The following is a 16,193-nucleotide window of genomic DNA, read 5'->3' as shown; positions in this document are numbered from 1 at the left end:
TTGATCAAGACAAAATAATTGCTTTGAAGTTAAATGGAGAAAAAGTGTTTGAATATAGTCAGAGCTACCTGGCTACTTGGAAGGAAATAGTGTCGATATGCCTACCTCAGACTTAGTACTGTTTTTGATATGCTCGTATTGGTAAAGACATATATGTTTGAAAGGTTTGTACATGTTTAAAACGATAATTGTAATGTTTACATTGATATTTAAAATCAGCTTAATACATCATGTTCATCGATTGTTCTTGATTATTTAGCATAACATCCAAATATAGATTTCAAAGCTGATTGTATTTCTTACAGATATTTCTTGTTTACACTGCATTTTGTAGTGTTAAATAGTATGAAATCAGCAATATCTTTCCTACTCAAACATCTTACGTGGTCTTTATCGCCGATGTCGCAAATATACAATCCGCCAAATCATATAGTTTTGAACTGCAATGAGCTTACTTGTGTGGTACTACATTTAAGTACACTAAGTAATATTTTCTAACGAAATAATCCTTTAAAAACAATTGTCTATATTAAGTGTTCAAGAACTGTCTATTCTGTGTCAATAAGTTATGTTCCCAAGTAGCGGTGCGATAAAGGGTATTTATATAAGTAGAATCTAGTTTGATTTGCCTCATGTTTGTGTTTGTTTTATTACGTTACTAATAGATGAAACTGTCAAAACAGATACAATCATTTAGTGAAAGACTATTTTAGAAATTAAAGATATACGTGTAACCTAATTTCTACCATCAAATCGATCGTATAAGAGCCGATTGTGAAAACTTTACTTTTGCATCGTTTGTTAGAGTCTCATTTGAGATCATTTAAGCGATCGCCTTTTCTAGATCGCAACTTTCTTTAGTTACCGTCAATTGTAATTCTTGTTTAAGAATAATTGTGAACAATTTATTAGGCTTAAATAATAGCTAAAAAAAATTGTGTCTAAAGCATGTCTAAATATTTTGCAATAAACTGTTTTTAATGTTAAATCATGTGTTGTTGTTATTTATTTTAAATACTACATGTATGAGCATTATTCTGCACATAATTGACGTCTGCTTCATTCACTCAAACAGCAACATGTCTTACTACGTTGACTTTCCAAATTTTATTTAATAACACGAAGATGGTAAATTTGAAGAAGTCACTAAAATACTTATAATATACAATAAGTTTTTGAAATTTTCTATGACGAATTTCTTCAGGACACGCTTGAGTTCGATGCAAGAATTATGTTTAACTTTGATAATGAGTTGGAAAGTCCCATCAGTCATAAATATGAGAATATTCTCCCAATCGGAAAATAAATCCTGTAACACTTGCGTATAAATATTGCAAAACCAATTAATTTAAGGATTTTACACAGAACAGTTCAACAAATTCATTACTCATCAAGAAAGCAAAGCCAGGTTGCATTCTATAGCCAGATTCACTTTGCCACAAATCAAACAAGACGGTATTTACTATAAGCCGAATTCGTTTAAACGATTAATTGGCAGCAAGTGTGCGATATTTAAAAAATAGTAAACTCCACTGAGGTCCCTATGGTATTATAGTGACCAGCCAGGCAGCCACAAACTGTATATGGACCGAAGCCGTAGGCTGAGGTCCATATACAGTTTGTGGCTGCCTGGCTGGTCACTATAATGCCATTGGGACCGAAGTGGAGTTCACTATTTCTTATACTACACCGGAGAGTTTTCCATTTACCATTGTACAGTGTTGTACGATTGTTTATGGTTTAAAAGAGATAAACTGAAGAATTTCGCAGGAATAATGACGTCATTTCTTTAAATATGACGTCATTTTACAGTAAAACAGTGCAAATTTAGTGGTGTGTAACCCCGAACGGTCCATATACAAAAAATAGTGACCGGTCCATATACTCTTAAGTTTCTCTATCGCAGTTTACAGACTGAAACCGGTCATATAGATATAGAAGGACCAATATCTCCGAGTGTAATATCAATGAATAGATATACAATGCAGGTGGCCATAACAGTATTCCTGCAAACGTCAGGTCCTCAAAAGTCGTGAACAATACACGTTCACTTACTTAACCTGGGTATAACATGTTACCGATGACATCCCAAATGCGTGTTTGCCTCTGACGGTTATTACACAGTGTACCGACTCATGTCTATCAAATGCGCAGTTGTGTACTGCCTAACGCAATGTTTGTAACAAAACATCTCCAGAAAGTGTTCTTTGCTACTGTAACATCCCTGTTTTTACGAGCTGCGCTCGATGTTTTTGGCATATGATTGCTCCCATTGAATTCTACCAGGGCAGAAAAGCTCAATTTTGAAAATATCTATATAATAACCAGATTACTATTTAATAATTACAAGAGTTATTATTAATTTTAATGATATTAATATAACATATTTACTAACACATGACCTATTGACTGAAATCGACGATTCATTCTGAAAACGACTGAACAATAATCTCTTCTTAATGTGTTGGTCAAATATCTATCAACCAAAAAACATGAAACTTTAAGCGAAGTTTATTCACGTGTAAACGACCAGCTATTCAAATAATAATTTAAGAGATAAAGCCATACCAGTTCTCAGCAAACGTTTAACATACCGATAACTAGTTTGAATTGTAAGGTAAGTGTTACAGTTGTTAGACAATTGCACTCTGGTAATTATCCATTTGGTTTCTATCTTACCGAGGAAAGAGACGTCTTATACTGTTGCAGATATCCACAATGTTTGACATGCAATTACATATGGTTACATATATCCATTTTAGATATTCAAGTCCAACGAAGAAAACAAAATCAACGTTGAAAATGTGTATGTATGGATAAAAACCATAGCGATGTGACAGAAACAGATTTTCAATTCAACTTAGTGACCACAATCAATAGTTAATAAAGACTATTGTATTCAAAACGTTTTAAATATGTATTATTCCACGCATTCTTTAGGTTTCACAAAAAAGGTAGGATGTCTATGCAATTTCTATACATATTTGGACAATTCATTTGTCATAAATGTGAGCAATCAGATTGTTATAGAAATACCGGGCTGTTAATCGCTTCATGTAAAATGTTGATCACAAACAATAGTGTTGTGCAAATTGCGAACAAGATTAATATTAGATGAACAAGCGAGAATAATAGTTTAAACGTCTTAACAATTTAATACGCATACGTTTCAGTACGACATTAAGAATACACGTTCGAGTATCTTCTATTCGAGGTGTTAAAATTTTTGCAAAAATGTTTAGCATATCAACGATATTCGAGTCGTATCATAGAATTGCGAGATTCGTCCATGGGGGATGCTACAATCTTGGTATATTACATAGAAAATATTTGCTGAACAATTCGTAGCATACATTCGAGGTGCTAACTGTGTGCTTATTGTGTAGTATATAGTTGCTGTACCTATAGAATGTAAAGACGATGGACGACTTGGACGTCCGTGCGAAATGTTACACTCTGTGCAACATTTGAATCTTGAAACCAAGGTTGTGTGTATATTATGTACATATTCTGGTTGCACAACGTGAAAAATATCTGATAAATTAATTTCCAAATTCTTCATGCTGCCAATCTTAAAACCACAAGTCAGTTTTAAATCAGAACTTCAATTTCAATTAGCATCTGACATCGGATGACTTAAAAATCAATTACAACAAAAAGCATTACAGCCAATGCAGTCCTATCTTAATTCGGTGCTTGCATGTGTAAGATATGGAGTACTTCTGCCTAATAATTTAAAAGTGGAAACTTCTGTCAGTCGTTGTAACCGTTGTCTATCAACATGTGCTCAATGTTTCTACCGTTGTGGCCACGTTTAGTTAATTACAACAACTATAGGTTTCGCCAAAAAAGGGCATATTATTCAATGGTCAGACAAGATGTGCAGGTCTTCTCTGCAACACAATTGTGCTTCGAACTTCAATAAAGTATCCAGTTTATATCTTTAGTTCCAGCCGAAATTATGAGTCATAGAAAAAAACAAATTTATGTAAGAAAAATTATCAAATTTTTAAATGACTTCAAAAAGTACGGATGTTTTATCAAGACCTAATTCTGTGTTGTGTAAGGAGTTCCTGCCTTTTTCAACGCGTGTCATGGAGGAATCATTCAATGATTACTTTACTTTGATAAGCCTGTAAGCAACATATGACTGATAACGTTAATCAATATATTTAGAGCCTTTTAAAAGTACCTTCTACTTACAATCACCAATAATTCGAGGCTGTGAAAAAAACATTCAACAGATAAGAAACTGAATTAAGAGCATTTGAATAATGCACACACCGTTCAGCATTATGTTGAGCTTGCAAAATATATATACAATTTATAACGTTAAGCCTCATTTTTAGCCTGTGAATAATAAATAAATACTGCTGTAAATGCGTACCTTTATATATATATTTATTTACTTATTTACTAGAGTTGTTAACCTACACGAAATGATCAGTTTAAGTATAAAAGCAATTTATTTCAGCTTTTGTCTGAATGTTTAAAGAATAGTTTGTGATAAATGGGCGTATTTAAGAAATAATTCCGGATAATCAATCGTTTTCAAATAGACAACGATAAGGTGTAAAGATGCAAAGGAAAAGGGTCAAGAGCGCAAACACGAAGGATTTAATAACAAGTACATTTACTGCAAAATCCCGATTTATGCAACTTTTTAAGATTGAATTTGTAATCAACTTAAAGTCGAATTGTATGCATCGTTCTTTACTGCGTAAAAAATGGTCATTTGCTATTACAATAATAGGACGTGAATTTCGTTCAGTGACCTTTCCATAACAACTAGGGTGATGACAAGTAGCGCTGGCAGTGGCAGTGGACAAAAAGCTGAAACGATTATCGTGTAGTTTTTAAAGTGTTGCCCATGAGCTGACGCTCTCCTGTAAATTTATGTGAACACCAACAATGACGCACTAACGTTTAATTGTAGTCGTGTGTAACGTTCACATAAAACATACGCAGATATGTTCCGATATTGTTATGGGCTTTACTCACATGTAAAAAATAACGTCATAAATGTGTATGCAATTTGTATTTAACACTTATAAAAACGAAAACATTACAAACGAATCCGCAGATATGTTATATTATAATATGAAGTGAAAAACATTTACATTTACATTACATTATAGTCCAGAAAGAATAAATCTAATTACAAACACAAGTATAAGCTATACCGTTACCATTACTTAGTTCATTACTAAGTCGTGGGCATAAAAGCATTATATATCCCGTCTATGCGACCTTTTTTCAACGTACGTATTGGTCGATCCAACAGCATTGTCAAGCAGGGGATAAAATTAAAATTAATTAAAAATGTTAAGCGAAAATATAGAACGCATTACATACTAATATACGTAAAGTCCGCGATAATGCATCATCTGTTGATGCTTATAAGCAATTATCATTGGTAGATATTTAGACAATGCCTGTTTCCCGTTCCGCAAGCACTTTTGGCAATGGGTGCAAATGTGTCTTAATTTACATACGATGATGTCAGTCTTAAAACACTAAATCAGTAAACGCCTGACTGAAATAAATTACAAGTTAAACAATGTCTTCGAGGAACACCGATTTTAGAAATAAAGTTAATTGATGCAATTTCGGTAGTTTTGGAGTACTGACAATTTTTTTTTTAATTACTAAAACTACAAGTAAAATATGCCAATGTGCTACCACCTACCCATTTTCGTTTTATTGCCATGTGCCTCAACAAAATGCTTGGAAACTAAATGGAAAAAGCTATGTGTGTACGGTTTATATGAATCACTATACAGTTTACAATACAGGTGTTCTTATTAATATTGATGGAGACGACACGACCTCAAAGATCGAACACAATACACGTTCACTTACTTCACGTGTCGACTTTATTAGTCAATACACGGTACGGACAACACTCCAAATGCATGTTTGCTTCTGACACGTATTACATAGAGTGCCAACTCATTTTTTTCTATGAAGTTTTTCTCCGATGTAGTTGCATGTATTTACAACCAAACGCAATACATCAAACAAAACAATTTGGAAAACGCTCTTTCACAAGTATTCTTGTGAAAAAAATAAGAAACATAAAACATCTTAACACAATGGTTTTCTTGCTTACCTTTCATGGTTATCCCCATTATATCAAATAATTTTGAAATAGATTGTTAACTTAAAGTTAACCTAATTTACGTATGTCCCGCGCGGACGCTGGTATAAGCCGCGCGGTTATGGTCATTCCCATACGGTTCTGTTCGAGCAGGGTAAACGACGTGGTTTAAGTTTCGCAAGAAATTAGTCGGATTCGGTCGAATTTCTAAGCATATTTGGACAATGAACACGTCGTGAATGTGAGCCCCCTATAGGCACACCTGAGCTACACGTTTTCAACGCACAATAGTTAATTGCGTTTAATGAAAAGTAATTATAAGCGGTCAACGTCCAACGTAAGCATCGGTGGTTCAGTGGTTAAATGCTGGCCTGCCACGCGGGCGGCCCTGGTTCGATTCCCGGCCGATGCACTTACCTTTTAACTTCAATCATAATAAATACTAAAAATGTTAGAAAAAGGCGAAGATCACAATAGAACATAAGAATATTATTTATAAAAGTTACCAACGTCGTGATGAATTTACACCGGTGTTCGCATAAAGATTTTGTTGTGGTATCATAAACATATGTTCCATAACGAATAACCTGTTTGTGGTGGTACAATATACATAATATTAGCTACTGATAAGCTATGGAAAACATGTTTAATATGAATATAAAGATGTAAACAAGGATTTCACTACTAGCGACAGCGACGTACATTTGATGTCGCGAAAAGAATAATCTGAATGTCTAACAAAGATTAACACGTCAAGAATGCAAGTACGAATAATGAATGTGAATTTAAATCATCTTCATGACGTTTGTAGCATATCGTTTATGTACGACACGTAGCATACACGTTAAAGTATCGTCTATTGAAGCTGGTAATCTTGGCAACATTTGAAGTATAACTATGATGTTCGATACGAAGCCATAATTACCCGTGTCGTCCATGTGAGATGATACCATCGTGGCAAAACTTTGTTGAAAATATTCTACAATTATTACATGCAAATGTATACATTCGAAGCATACATTCCAGGCGCAACCTGTTTGCTTCTTGTGTAGTATATGTTTGCTGTACCTTTAGAATGAGAGGACGATGAACGTCCGTGCGAAATGTTAAATCTTATCAACATTTGGCCAGTAAATAGCTATCATCTTTCTGATCGACTTCCCAAAAACTTCGATGTTCAATCAGGACTTCAGTCCATGTTGTGTAAGAGGTTCTTGCTTTGAAGTTTCAAAGGCATGTCATTGAGGAATCATTCAATAAGAGCTTTTAGCTAAATTATCATCACACCCGCATAGGAAGGCAACAACATATCTGGGTAATTATTTACCAGCAAACAGGCAGATTTAAGAAGAACATTTTCTTGAGAAGAATGTTACAAACAGCATGGCATTTGCGACTGTTTCAAAAATTATGTATCTGATAAACTTCTCTTCGTTAGAATTTAATAAAAAAGCACCTTTCTGAAGTTCACCATCACATAAACACCCTAACCTGATGTTGGCGCTGTTTTTTGTTCATTTAGTATGTACATATGTGTTACCATTTACAAGAAATCAGATTATTATCATATCATGGACGGAGGTTCGTGCATAGTAGTTAAATGCTAATAGTGGTACTGCTAAGAGTAAAATTATAACATCATGTATCGATCAATATTCGTCAATAAAGAGGTAGTGTTAAGGTGTCTCTATACATACAAGTAGCCGTCGGCTTTTTTGTATTTAAAGGGGCCTTTTTACAGATTTTGGCATTTTTTAACTTATTCATTAAATGCTTTATATCGATAAATGTAAACATTGGATCGTAAAAGCTCCAGTAAAAAATCGAGAATAAAATTAAAAAAAGGAAAAGAACATTGCCCGGACCAGGTTTCGAACCAGTGACCCCTGGAGTCCTGCCAGAGTCCTGAAGTAAAAACGCTTTAGCCTACTGAGCTATTCCGCCGAGTACACATTTTGGACGTATTTTATACCTTATATAAGCAATCTTCGTAGTTTCACAAAATTTAACGACAAAAATAGAACTCTCCAAATTATTCAATCGTTTCGCGTTGCAACGCTTTATAATTTTTAGGTTTTAAAATCGTCAAAAGATGCATATAATGGCTATATTAGACCACGGTAAATGTTCAGTATTACTGTTTCCTCACAAATATCATAACTAAAACGAAAATTTGCGAATCTGAAACAACTTTTGTCAATTTTGTCAATTTACCAAAGCGTGAAAAGATCCCTTTAACGTTACATCAATCATAGAATGTTTATAAGCGTAAATTAAAATAAAGAGTCAATGTTTAATGTTACGTAAGGCATTGGTGGTTCAGTGGTAGAATGCTCGCCTGCCACGCGGGCGGCCCGGGTTCTATTCCCGGCCAATGCACTCTTTTAATTTAAATTCGAGTCTCAAACTTAAACATATAAATTGCATTGTCCGCTGTTTAAATGCCTATGGTAGCTGACGTTGAGTTGACGTATACAATGCATATGGTAGCTGACGTTGAATTGACGAATACAATTCATATAGTAGCTGACGTTGAGTTGACGTATACAATGTATTCATAATACTTGTTTCACTTACTTTGCAAAAAATGCATGTGTTGAATTGAATTGAATATAATATGTGCATTAGATTGACAAGTGTTCGGAAAAGTTTTCGCGAATTAATACGATTATGAATTCGGATGTATATCATTAAACCCAGTTGGCTGTCCCTTTGTAATTTAATTCATTTAACATTCCTCTATTTATAGCAGTATTGGAACAACGAATTGTTTGCCATCCCTCCATTACCAACAATTTCACAGTTATTATTTCTAAAAAAAATGAATGTCATGGATGAGAACAGCATTAATATTAATTGCCAAAATAGATCCACACGTTTGTTGAAAGACTGTATCGGAAATAGTATAGGAATAAACCGATGGTTTTGCAAACAATAGGCTCCGCGTATAACTTCTGAATAAATACTGTTATGAAAAATCATAAACAAATCAAATTGCAATATACAAAATCAGGTAACTTCTAAAAACAAACAAATCGCTTAATAATGAACACACATTTTCGTTCCTCTTCTTTGCGTTTGTGTGCAATAACTAAGTGACTTTATGAGCTTCCACATCAATTACAAGCTCAACAAGTCTCTCGTAACCTCCACCCTACACTACGGTTGCGAGACCTGGACGCTTCACGCGGACACGGAACGCAGGATACTTACATTGGAACACTGTGCAAGACTGTGGTCCAGAGCACGCTAGAGGTAGGCCGCCGTTGAGTACGTCACTGGAAAAGCTGGTAGAAAAATGTCAAAAATGCGAAACTCATAAAGCCCACAAAGAACCTGACTGGCGAAGAATCTCTTTGCCAACGTCTAACATTTTCCCGAAACGGCCAGATCGGTCAAGGGAATGGTGTGATGAAGAAATATATCATAGTTTCCAACGTTTACAGGAAAAATAGACTAAAAGATTGCTGCATGTCAATCATAATTTACATGAATGGGTGTGTGCAAATTTGGTTATTTGTTTCGAGTTATGAGAGCTCATGCGCAATTTATTTTTAAAATTAGACGACATTTAATGATAAATAAGTATTTTCTCTTGTAACTTTGTCACTACATTAAAGCATAACTGTGCAAATATTTTTTAAGATATACATCGCCTTTATGTTATTAAACTATTAGTTTGCTGCATAACAGGTGTTCAATATTTAAATTGTGTTGTTTGTTACATATGTCATCTGCTGCAGTTTTTAGATATTTTTTCTGTCAATTTTATGCATGCATTAGAGAGTGGACACCATGTTGAATGTTTAAAACGAACTAAGTGACCCCGTGACATAGTTTTTTGCCCGGCATGCCCATGTTCGAACTTGGCCTAGAGATCGTCTAGATATAACTTGTGTCCAAGTTTGGTGAAGATCGGATGAAAACTACTTGAATTAGAGAGCGGACACCATGCTGAATGTTTAAAACGCACTAATTGACCCCGTGACATAATTTTTGGCCCAGCATGACCCATGTTCGAACTTGGCGTAGACATGACATTATCTAGATACTACTTCTGACCAAGTTTGTTGAAGGTAAGGCCCCCCCCCCCCCCCCCCCCCCCAAACATCATACCCCTCCCCCCGACTGAAATTATATACTTTTAACGACATGATGCAAAAATCATGAACAACAGTCCAAAACGCATGTCTGCGTTTGATGTAGGATGCGAACTTCTTCCAGAATCTTTGCAGCTTCCGTTTGGTAACGACCCGTAATCAATGTTTCCAAAGGCAGTAAATTCAAACAATTATATTTACGGCCGAAAATATGGCCTTCTAAAGCCTTCTATCTTACGCGCTTGTTTTTAACAGGTCATTAATGTGAACTTATATAATATAAATTGGGAATATTTCGACGAAAGAGATCACACGTGCGTTTTAATGACGTATGTTTTGTTGTTTAGAATATACCGAACTATTATTTAAACGAACAATTGCATACCATCCACTTTTGTTTTGTTCTACAATAGAATATACTTCTCAAATTGCCACAAACCATAGCATATAACTTTTTTTTACAAATGAATCGTAAAGTAAAAAAACTACTTTTAGTATTTTGTGCATCGTCTGTGGTTTTTGAAAGTTTCCTTTGTGTTTCAATTGCTATACTTTTCCTGAACATAACTCATATTGTATGAAATGCAACATTCATGCATTCCTTTTGTGAAAAACGAAATGCACGCAAGAAAAATTTTTTATTGCCATGTAATTCTTCGAAGTCTGGAGTGATTTTGTAATACAAATATAAATCAATGTTATTCCAACTGCGTTGTAAGCACCATGCACTTGGATGCACTTGCAAGCTCTTTGAAAGCAACCGGAGAACGTGATCGTTATACGTATATCATGTTTCTGATACAGCAATTAATTAAAAACTGAATGAATACCATCGTTGACATAATTAGGCGGGTAGAATTATATATTTCTACATGTCAAACATTACAGAAATACAATTCATTTCTGCATGGTAGTTATATATCGGGAGTAAACCATGTAAGGGGCCCAGTGCGAATTAAAATTCACTTTAAACGGTCAGCACGTGAAAAGGTAAAATACAGAGAAAATAATATTATAAATTGTACATGTTCATATAATACTATTTATTAAGTTCTATTGAAAATCAATCAATCGATGCGTTAAACCACTTTATTTTTTATAGAACCTGTAATGCTTAAATATAATTAGATCAATACTGATTACAACTTATGTACTTAACCATATTGACTGTTAACATTTAACAACAGTAACAATCGAATGCTAATGTAATTTTGTAAATGCAAAATGAAAAGCAGTTTCGCTTGGAAAAGGAGGCAAAATTTAGATATGGTTTTAAATTATAAATAACTGTATAGGTATATGCATGAAAATAGTATTTAAGATAATAATAAGTGATAGTGATAAGGAAATAAACCGACAAAATACAACGATATTTTATTTATGCCACGATTAAAAGCATGAATATAGGCATTCAATATTATTATAAATATATTCAAGAAGATGTAATTCTGCATTGCAATAAATCTCTGATTGTTGTAAGATAAAGGGAGGTAAACAAACCACAATGTAATATAACGCTATTCTCTCCCTTTAGTCATCGAATTACTCCATTAATATTGCGATTTCCGCTAATTACAGTACTCCGCGTTACATCGTATAGCGGAGTACTTTTGTCCTGACGGACATGAGAAAACAAACCGGTTTTGCGAGTTTGTTTTGTGTATTGCTATTTATAGAAATAAATAGCGATAGAAATCAGTTCTAGCGAAGGCGTCAACGTGGCAAGATCAAATTCAAATTCATGTTTTGTATGAGTACATTTTTATGTATATATTGTATATCCATAATTGTTTTATTTTATTTTTTATGTTATGTATATGCTCGGATAAAGGCCGTAATTCCGATATTCTGAAGAATGGTCTAAGTGCATTGCTACGTGCCCCACGTTTCTTCCTAGGTAGGGAATAAACCCACCATAAAAGGGAGTTGTTCGTGGGCGGCTACCATTCTTGTGACGAATATATGGTTAAATCTGTAGTTGATGCTTTATCGTAATGCGGTTTAATTTTAAACACAATTTACTGAATATTTACTACAGATTTTACCTGAGCATACATTTATGCGCATGATGAAAATGCGCATCAATTATACTTGTAATTTCGTATTACTGTACCTGCTTTATGAAAATCAAGATTGTCTTGAAACTCTGTGCACATGCGGCCAAAATATATGCGTCTCTCGCAAATCGCACAACAGTGTTGTTGTTTGTTTGTTTGAAACATAGTTAGGACATATAGTATCGAAGGACACAACAAAAGGAATAGTTGTTTTGCGTGAGGTGGTGAGGGCAGGTAATAAAGTTATAATACAGCGGTAAAACAAAATAACTATTACATCTGATTTATATCAAACTTTGTGTAAAAATAAATTGTTATATCAACAAAAAAATATTTTTAAGCTATATTTATAAACATTATCATTTGGGAATTTTCATTATGCATAACTTTATTGCACACGAGTATGCAACATATTGGTGAATATATAGTGTTATCCATGTGCCGGGTTACTTGTTCGATCCCTACTGATTCACGAGATGTTGTAAAATAAACTTTCAAGGAAACCGACTCAAGATGGCGGCTTGCGATGTTCGATCTAATCGTGTTACATTAAAAGGTTGAATGGCAACAAAACGATTTAGTGAAAGAAATAGGCTGTTCATGCTTAATCAATTCATGTATCATATTAAGAACAGTATTTGACAGAGACATTAATTAATAGGTTGCCAGGCCGCTAGATATATTTTACTACAGACACTGAATCTATAAATATTACTATATAACACTACCTCTGAGGAAATCTTCGAATTATTTTGTCTTTGCAAGTTTATGTTCGCATTCACACAGTTCTCGGGTGATACCAGTTGAAGTATAAATACATAAAGAATTTTAATCAAACGCTTACGCCGACAAAATATGCAATACAATTAATGACTAGAACGCCGAATATTGGTGCTGGTCTTATATAGTATGAAATCACCGCCACTAAGTATCACCGCTGATAAGTATCATCAGCATCATCATATACTTATATCGTCACAACAAAAGGAATCCGTGTTTTTAAGTACATGCACAATTTTCTCGAACCATTGTTGTTTAAGCAGTTGTGTAATATACTATACTTCAATCTACATGCAATTTGCCAATAATATTCAACAAGCCTCAGAGTGAATTGAGTGAAACGGTGAAGGGAATTGTTTAAGTACTTTTGAAATGCAAATGCAGCTACAGAAGCATTCAAAATGAACTGAAAAAGATGGACCATGCTATTTCTTTGGGAAGTATACGAAAAATTTGACATGACGCTACTTTAAAGCGAAGTACAAAGCCTGGTGGTGCTAAGAATTCAACTTCAAGTACACGTCCATATAAGGTCACACCTGACGTCGTTTGCAAAATTCATCGCTGGATCTCTTAAATCAATCAGCCGACCCAGAGAAAAATGGAATTGGACACAGGAATGTCCAAGGGAACAGTATACTACATCATCAGGGATGTTTTGAAAGCAAAACTACGAAGAAATGCAAGGTTCATCAGCTCAACATGGCAAAGATTCAGAAGCGCAGGGCAATGCATTGGAAGCTATATATAAAGCTTAAATGTGGCAAGTGGGGAGATTTTGTAATATCTGACGAGGCAATGTTTTATTTTGGTGGAAGTTATGGAAGAAGAAGAGTAGGTTATGTCAGAATGGGAGAAAACGTTGGCGATAAACTGAAGTTTGTAAAACGTGATGCTTTTGCCCGTGGCTTCATGGCGTGGGCTGCTGTTTCGTCCAGAGGTAAATCAGAGATCAGAATAATTCCCAAAAGGACCCAGGTAAACTCAGAATACTATTTCAATAAAGTTCTGAAACCATTTATACAAAAGGATGTCCCGAGACTCTTTCCGGAGGGTAAACATGTCATGACGTTCCATCAGGACAGTGCATCTAGCTAGCCACACTTCCAAACACACAGTGAACTTTCTTTAAGATCAAAACATTAAGTTCATAACACCCGAAGAATGGATGTCAAAGTCTCCAGATACGGCCCAAATGGATTTTGGTATATGGGGGTACTAAAACGACGCTTACAGAAACGACAAGTCAACTCACTTGTTGTCTTAAAAGAGCTATGAAGGACGAATGGCGCAAATTGGAACAAACTACCACCAAGAAGACTTTGAAATCGTGGCCAGTGAGCGTTTGTTGCAATAACATGTATTTAGATTATAAATTATTCATGTTCTTGTTTTGTTCATCATGAAAAAAGGGCAACTCTCGCAGATCACAATAACGCCCATCACAACGCAACCGTAAGAATTGACAACAACAGCGACACAAGCATCAACCAGTACACAGGAGGTCTTGCATCATCGACACTTACATCGCAATGAACAGCACCACGGGCATCAACATTAACACCGTCGATAACGTCGATACTACCAAAATATTTATTGTACTGTACATTGTTTCCGCATAATCACCACCAACATCAGCATTATCATTAGCAATATCATCAGCAATATCAATAGCATAATTAACATTATTAGCATTACCCTCCCCTCCGGATCAGCATCACTGCAAGAAACTTCGTATCGCCACAGGTATTAGCATCGCCGCCACCGACATAAGCATCACCTTCATTGACATCAGCATTCCCCAACAACAGCATCAGCATCACCACAGCCGATATCAGCTACTCTTCTAGTTACATCAATATCTCCATAGCCGAAATAAAATCCCCACCAACGGCACGAGAATCACGAACACCAATATCTAAAACATCACCGCTGTCATCAGTTGTACTACTATCGATATAAGCATCACCTATATCTGCAAGCAGCACTTATTTAACGAGTAAAAAAGATCGCACAGGGAATATGTCAAGTTCACTCGATGTATTCTTTTCATTGATTTCAGAAACGCATATAATTTTAGTAAATTATAAACTACTGTAGACTCTTTCCAACAGGGATCCTGTTCCGATTTACACTCACCTTGGGCACATCGCGTGCATCATCATCATTATCATCATCATCTACATTCCCTTGACCGGTTTGACCGTTGGGGGGAAATGAGGATCGACGATACAAAAATCCTCCTCCAGTCAGGTCTCTTGTGTACTGCTGTCAGTAATTCATACATGGTAAGGGAAGTCTACTCTGTAACATAGTCCTTCCAGCTTTTCTTCTGAAGGCCTCGACGTCGACCTCCCTCTAGCCTGCAGTGGAGAACAGTCTTGCACAGAGAGTCGTTCCTGGTCAAGTGTCCAAACCAAGCTAGATTTCGTCGTTTGACGGTCGCCAGTAGGGGCCCTTGTTGACAAACAAGTGTTGAAGTCATGTTCCGGACATACTCGTTGGTCGTGTACTTCGTGTAGGAGATGCGAAGCAGTCTTCGGAGACATTTATGTTCAAATGCCTATACCCTGCGTGAAGCGTCTAGGTCTCGCAGCCGTTGAGTAGGATTGTAGCTACGAAGGACTTGTAAAGCCTATTTTTGGTGGTGAAAGCTGATGAAACTGCTTTTCCACAACCTGCTCAGTCTGGCCATGGCTGCGGTCGCCATGTCAATTCATATTCGGTCCTCAGCGGTACTTGTTACAATCTTGAACAGGGTTGCGCTCAAGTACTTGAGGTAGGTCACTTCTTCTAGCTTCTCGCCGTTCATGGAAATGACCGCACTGGTGTTGGTCGTGCTGTTCACCATGATCTTCTACTTATTCGTGCTGACCTCCATCCCGTATGCTCCTGCTTTTTCATGGAGTATGTTTGTGAGATCTTGAAGTTCACTGCTGGTGCCTCCCATGATGTCAATGTCATCAGCGAATCCCATGTTGGAGATGGGTCTTACACCGATGGAGATAGAGGTGTGGTGGTCATGGACAGACCCGTGCATTATTTTCGCAAGAAAAAGGTTTAACAGTACGGGAGAGAGCAGACATCCCTGACAGACGCCCACTTATGTCCTGATGGGGTTCCCCTGTTGTTCGTTTAGAAGTACTGCGCTGCTGG

At 35.8% G+C, this 16,193-nt stretch overlaps 2 non-coding genes across 2 annotated transcripts; both read left to right on the top strand.

Moving 5' to 3' along the window:
- Window positions 1-6,441: 6,441 nt before the first annotated feature.
- Window positions 6,442-6,512, top strand: Trnag-gcc (transfer RNA glycine (anticodon GCC)). The gene has a single exon. It is a non-coding gene; the product is annotated as a tRNA-Gly (tRNA).
- Window positions 6,513-8,408: 1,896 nt separating this feature from the next.
- Trnag-gcc (transfer RNA glycine (anticodon GCC)) lies at window positions 8,409-8,479 on the top strand. Its single transcript has one exon. It is a non-coding gene; the product is annotated as a tRNA-Gly (tRNA).
- Window positions 8,480-16,193: the final 7,714 nt, after the last annotated feature.

The sequence above is a fragment of the Dreissena polymorpha genome, chromosome 4 (genome assembly GCF_020536995.1).
Source record: "Dreissena polymorpha isolate Duluth1 chromosome 4, UMN_Dpol_1.0, whole genome shotgun sequence".
NCBI classification, from domain to species: Eukaryota; Metazoa; Mollusca; class Bivalvia; order Myida; family Dreissenidae; genus Dreissena; species Dreissena polymorpha.
This window is presented reverse-complemented; position numbering and strand designations above follow the sequence as displayed.